This window comes from Ailuropoda melanoleuca, chromosome 4 (genome assembly GCF_002007445.2).
Source record: "Ailuropoda melanoleuca isolate Jingjing chromosome 4, ASM200744v2, whole genome shotgun sequence".
Taxonomy (NCBI): Eukaryota; Metazoa; Chordata; class Mammalia; order Carnivora; family Ursidae; genus Ailuropoda; species Ailuropoda melanoleuca.
The window spans coordinates 58,729,944-58,735,703 of record NC_048221.1 but is presented as its reverse complement, the minus strand read 5'-3'; the positions used below and the strand labels follow the sequence as shown (position 1 = coordinate 58,735,703).

Below are 5,760 nucleotides of genomic sequence, written 5' to 3'. Positions count from 1 at the left end.
AAACTACCCAATTCATTCTATACAACTACCTTTGGCCATAACTGAGGTGACTTACGGATTCAGCAGCCACCTGCAGCTCAGGACTAAGGGAACTGCTCCATTTAGATGGATCGCCAAGACAACTTTCCACACTGAACTGAGCAGGGAGGTCCTGCTCTTGAGCAAATGATGAGTACTTGCTTTATTTCAAGATGAGGCTACTAACTGTGACTTTTTAATCTTTAATACAAAAGCTTACCAGTCTTTGATATGGTGGTGACACATGGAGATTCTTAGTCAGGCTAGTGGCAAAAAGCACAAACTGCGTAATGCGCGCTTTTCAGTTCTCATGTTTTGTAAAAGCTTGTGAAATCTCTNAAAGCACAAACTGCGTAATGCGCGCTTTTCAGTTCTCATGTTTTGTAAAAGCTTGTGAAATCTCTGTGATTAAAGGTTTTAGGCCTTCTAGGAGGTAAAGATTGAGTAATTTTTTTTAATTTCCCATTTTATTTTTACAAAAATGTGGTAGGGGTCAGAGAGAGAAATGAAGACACTTTGGATGTGTGACCTTCCATTGGTGGCGGAGGTCAAGGGCTTGCTTGAATTTGGGGCTGTAAGAGGTGCAGGTTTCCTGAGAGCAACGTCTCTAACCTGCTTACGTGGATGTCAGTCCCATCCTAGGCTCCTTGTCTGGGCTGGTGCCTTACACGTGGCCTAGTTAAGTAACGGCCTGCGCCCAAAGGCAACCTAAAGGTTTTAGACAAACCTATGTGCTTCCTGTACCAAAACCAGCAACGGAAACGACTTCTGGGAGCATGAAGCTATCGTGCAGAAATCTAGCAAAGTATCGGCAGGGCCAGAATGTCTGTCCTGCAAAAAATTCTGACCTATCAGGAATTGTCAGGGTCAGAGCATATAATGGTGTGCAAGACAACGTGAGCAAGCAAACCACACATTTGATGTAGAAAACTCAAGAGCCAAAGGAGAGATGCAAATTGAGTCCTATGAAAGCACAAGGCAGAACAGGTTTCTGCCACTTGGAAACTGGGGATGGTTTCATGGAGAAGGGGCACAGGAGTCAGCCTTCCAGGAGAGATGGTATCATGGTGATGAGAGTGGTGGTGCTAAGAATGTGTCCAGCATTACCGAGTGCTTCCCGTGTCCAGACGCTCAATGCTTTGCATGGCTAAGTAATCCTCTACCCTGAGAAAGTCATGCCTGTCACTCCATTTCACAGGTGAGAAAACTGAAGCCCAGAGACAGGGCATAACCCACCCCAAGTCAGTTCTTAGCCCCCCACGACAGGGTTGGAGCTGCGAACGCCTTCAGTGTGCTCCATAAGGCCCAGCAGAAGGGGCTGTGCTCTATTCGCTGTGGGTCTCTGAGGACAATGACCTTTTGCTAACGGAGGAGGACGTGGAGTCAGGAGAACACTTGGTGTGTTGGTTTTCTGTCTGGTTCTGCAGAATTTCTCGTTAGCAGCAAAGGTGCTCGCAGTTCCACTGCTACAAGAGCGGTCTGCGTGAGAAAACGCAGAGAGGAGCTGGTTGTGCCCTGAGCATGAAAGTGCAAGTGCTCACAGCCGGCCCAGGAACCAGTCTCAGCAACGCTGAGCGCCCAGCGCACCGTCTCTGGCACCAGGGGACAATTGTAGAAAGAACCAGCCCTGAGTGCTCGGTGCTGAGGCTGAGGAGAGGGCTTGTTTGAAATGGAACTGGGGTCAGAGAAGGGAAGTCTGACACAAAAGGAGGCAAGACCAGGCCTGCCTCTCAGGAGTCTGGAAGAAGGCTGCCATGGGGGCTGGTCCAGCCTCCTGCCTGCCCTGTACAGGCCTCGCTTCCACCAGGCTGGTGGTGAAGGGATGCACAGGAGAGATGGGCTGGAAAAGGAGGGACTGGGGACCCTCCCATGGAATCTGTGAAGGTGGACATTCCAGGCCCTGCAGCAGCTATACTGACATGCCCCTTGTGGCCCCCATCTCAAGGAGCCCACATGTCCCCTGGGCTCCCTTTTGGAAAGGAGACACACTGAATCAGCCCTAAATTCTTTACCCTATCACTGCCAGGACAGCCTCTTTCTGATGAAACTTTTAACACAGCCAGAAAAGTAGCTCTCCATCCACAGCAGGGAGGTGGCTGTTGCCACCCCACACCTCCCTGCCCCCAACTTCTGTTCCTGTCCCCAGGGGATGCTCCCAAGAGGCAAACTCCCCCAGGAGGCTGCCAGATGAGAACCTGGCCTCCTAGCCCATGATTGCTTTCTTCTGGAATGGTGCCTTCAGCCATCTGCCCATCACTGGGCGCCTCGTGCCTCAAGAGCTGGGATTCCAGTTCCCAGATTGCTGGGATCTTAAGGGTTAAAGCAAAGGGCCCCACAATGCCTCTCTTTATCTGACTCATGTCCCCTGTCCCTTGGGCCTTCACGTTTAAGACCTTCAGTGGCTCCTGACTGCCCGTGGCATCACATCCCAAGCCACTGCTTTCGTTATGAAGCCTTAGTACATGAAGCCCTTCACAACTGGGCCCAGCTGTTCTAACCTCACTCAGAGCCATGCTGCTCTTTGCCACCCTTCACTGGGCAGAGACCCCAAAGCTGGGCCTTCTAAATATAGCGCCCGACACTTGGGCTTTTTGACGGAATAAATAAAAATCCTTCATTCCAGTCATACCAACATACAGTTTGCAGAAATCTGTGTCATGCTGTGCCCCAATACTGTGTCCTCTGCTCTGAATGCCTTCATCCATTTTCACCCATGAAGCCCATACTCCACGACGCCCCTTTATTGAAGGCTTTCCAGATGCCAGGAAATGTATTCACTTGCCTGTCTTCCTCACCAGCTGTTGCCTCCTTAAGGGCAAAGAACAAGTCTTTTGGAACTTAGCATAGCACCTGGCATATGGTAACAATTTTTCAAGAAATTGCCAAAAGTATGAATTAGTAACTGACAGGTGGTGTGGTCATCTCCTTTAATGCTCTCATTTTGAGCAAGAGTGAACTCAAGCAGCTCTATTCCGCATGTGGGAGTAAAACTGTGCTTGCAAGGGATATGGAAGATAGCTCTCTGGGCATGGTCACAGCAGCGTAAAAAGAAACACCAGCAGAGCTGTTTGGTTGGCTCTTGGTTTGCCTGAACTGGAATGGACATTCCTTACTGCCTCGCAGAGCTGCTAGGTCTCCCAGGTTCCTTGAGCAGCAGACATTCTAGTCTCGGTTAGTTGACATCAAAGACGGCTGGCAGTCATGAGGGAAGTGGGGCGGCTGACGAGAAAACAAACAGGAGATAAGATTTCCCTGTCTTGTTTGTTCTGAAAAGAATGTTGATGTCTGCACATTTTTGTAAAGGAATATAAAATCACTTTGGTAAAAAGGCTGCAAGCCCAGGAGACTTGGTTCTTTTATGGGAACAGTCTGCAGGAATCTCTTTGTAAACCAAGTTCCCCAGTGTGGGAATGATATTGAGACCCCCATAGCCCACTGTCACCTGCCCTGAGGGTAAGGGTGAGGGTGGGCTCTGAGCTCAAGGAGGCTGTTGCTTCTTTCCCATAGTTCAGGGGTTCTCAAAAGAGTGGTCTTGGGCCAATGGCACGAGCATCACCAAGAGTGTTAGAAATGCACATTGTCAAGCACTCTACCTCCAGAAGCAGAGACTCCGAGGTGGCCCCAGTAAGCTGAGTTTCGATGAACATTCCAGATGACTTCCATGCTTGCTCAGGCTTGGGAAGAACTGTCTTAGTCCAATCCTCTCTGGGAATGGCTCTGGGGGCTAGAGGTGGTTTCCACCCCTGGGGAAAGCACAATGGGGAGTGAGGAGATGGTGGAACGAAGGGTCCTTTCTGGGCCTCTTCTCTCTCTCCAGTCTCCCTTGGGTTAATCCACAACCCGGTTCTAGCTCTGACCCCCTTAGAGACAAGCTCTCATCTACCGTTTCTTTCCTTCCTCCTTGAGTCTCGTCCCCTATGAGTCATTTCAATATGCAGGGTCTTACGACAGCTTCAAATCTGGAACATCTAAAACAAAATTCACCATTTTCTCCCGCTCTAAGTAACCTCGCTTCCTTTGGTCATTATTCCCTCCCTCTCTCTCAAAATTATTCACCAAGGGCCTCCTATGGCCAAGCCTTGTGCTGGGAGAGCCTCTAGTTTACAAGCAATCACGGATTCTCACCTTCTCCCACAGACCCCCATATGATAGGTTTAATATAATTTCTTGTCCCTTGTTTTCCTGGCTTCAACTCCACTCAAGACCCTCTTATTCCCAACCCAATGTGGGAAATATTTATGGATACCCAGAACCTGAAATGTACTGTGCCAGCCCCCACTGGGAAAAAGAGCAGAATTAAGACAGGCCTTGCCCTTGAAAAACTGGTTTCCTGAATCACTGAAGGATTAATAATCAATTCTTTCTCCTCCAGGTCTTCTCCTCAGTAACCCAGTTTGCATACTATTATTGGACTAATGGCCCTAAACTGATAATTTCACCCCCTTACTCATAAGTTTTCCATGATGTGCTTCCTGTGTTGCACAGAGGATCGGGTCCAAGTGCCTCAGCTTCACATGCAGACCTTCTACAGCCTGGACCTCTAGAAGTCAGCTTTCCAGTACTCCTCAAACTCTCCCTCCAAACTCTCAGGGACATTGCCATCGACGGTCCTTTGATCTCCCCATCCTTCTGCCTGGTATGCCATCTTTCCCCACCCAACCTGCAGAAGCACTTTCTATTTCATCACCTCTCTGAAACTTCTTGGACAGTCACAGCCTGAAATGCTTTCTTCCCCCTTTTTTGGCCCTGAACACATACTGACCTGTGGCATAAATTACCATTTTATATGTACTCATGTCCCTGAAATTAAGCCACAGGGTTCACAGACAGTTCTATCAGCATTCGTTGTACCTCCCAGAACCCAGGCTCCATACGGCCATGGTCAGCCTGAGCACCGGGTCACCCGCTGCATGCCTCTCCTTACTCCGCGCTCTCTTGCAGCCATCGTCACTGTGTTGTCCACTGAAGACAGCTGTACTGACCCCAAGCGTCAGCAGCAGACTCTTTCTCGTCACCGCCCAACAGATCGGCGCCCTGCTGCTCCTGGTCATTCTGGGCGCAGGCTCACTCCGACAACACGTCTCACTTCAGCGGCTTCAGCGGCTTCAGCGCAGTGGGCAGCCCACGCATCTAGCTCCGCGCAGGGGAGAGCATGCAGAGGTCACGTGAGCAGGCCCTGGGTGAGCAGACCGGAGGCTGGAAGGGTCGGGGATTGCTTCCACCGATGCCATTGGCCAGCTGTCAGTCACGTGGTCCCTCTGAAGGCCAATGTGCAGAAGGAGCAGCTAGGCGGCGGCGGGGCGCGGCGGGGCGCGGCGGCGCGGCGGGGCGCGGCGCTGTCGGAAGTGTTTTCTTTTTTTCTTTTTTATATTAAAAGGCCAAGCAAACACAAGGTAATTTTGCTGATTGAAATGCACGAAAGGGTGTCCCAGCCGGAGGAATGACCTCAGTTGGGTGCGGGGTCTTGCTTTTGTCCTAGCCCTCTGCTCTCAGAGCAAAGTCCAGAAGGCAAAGCTTGATGGCCATTGGTAATAAGCAAAAGCACAAGCTCCTTGGCCGACCTCCACTCCACTGGCTGGAGCAGTGTGTCCCACTTTTCCATAAAACTAACCGAGGGTCAGGCAGGGCATTGACCGCCCACGCTGTGGTTGTTGTCAGGTACCGCAGGTCACGTACAGGTACGAACGCTCCTCTGGGGAGTTTGTATGCTTACCAAGCGTTAGTTGGATTTACTCCTAAACC

General features: G+C 50.5%; 1 long non-coding RNA gene across 3 annotated transcripts; it reads right to left on the bottom strand.

Moving 5' to 3' along the window:
• Window positions 1-396: 396 nt before the first annotated feature.
• Window positions 397-5,197, bottom strand: LOC105241002. Of its 3 annotated transcripts, none has more exons than XR_004624809.1 (3): window positions 4,870-5,197; window positions 3,612-3,761; window positions 397-3,237 (listed from the first exon to the last, which is right to left on the bottom strand). It is a non-coding gene; the product is annotated as an uncharacterized LOC105241002 (long non-coding RNA). The 3 variants fall into 3 exon arrangements; XR_860035.3 differs by having other exon boundaries at window positions 4,943-5,197; XR_860034.3 differs by having other exon boundaries at window positions 5,001-5,197.
• Window positions 5,198-5,760: the final 563 nt, after the last annotated feature.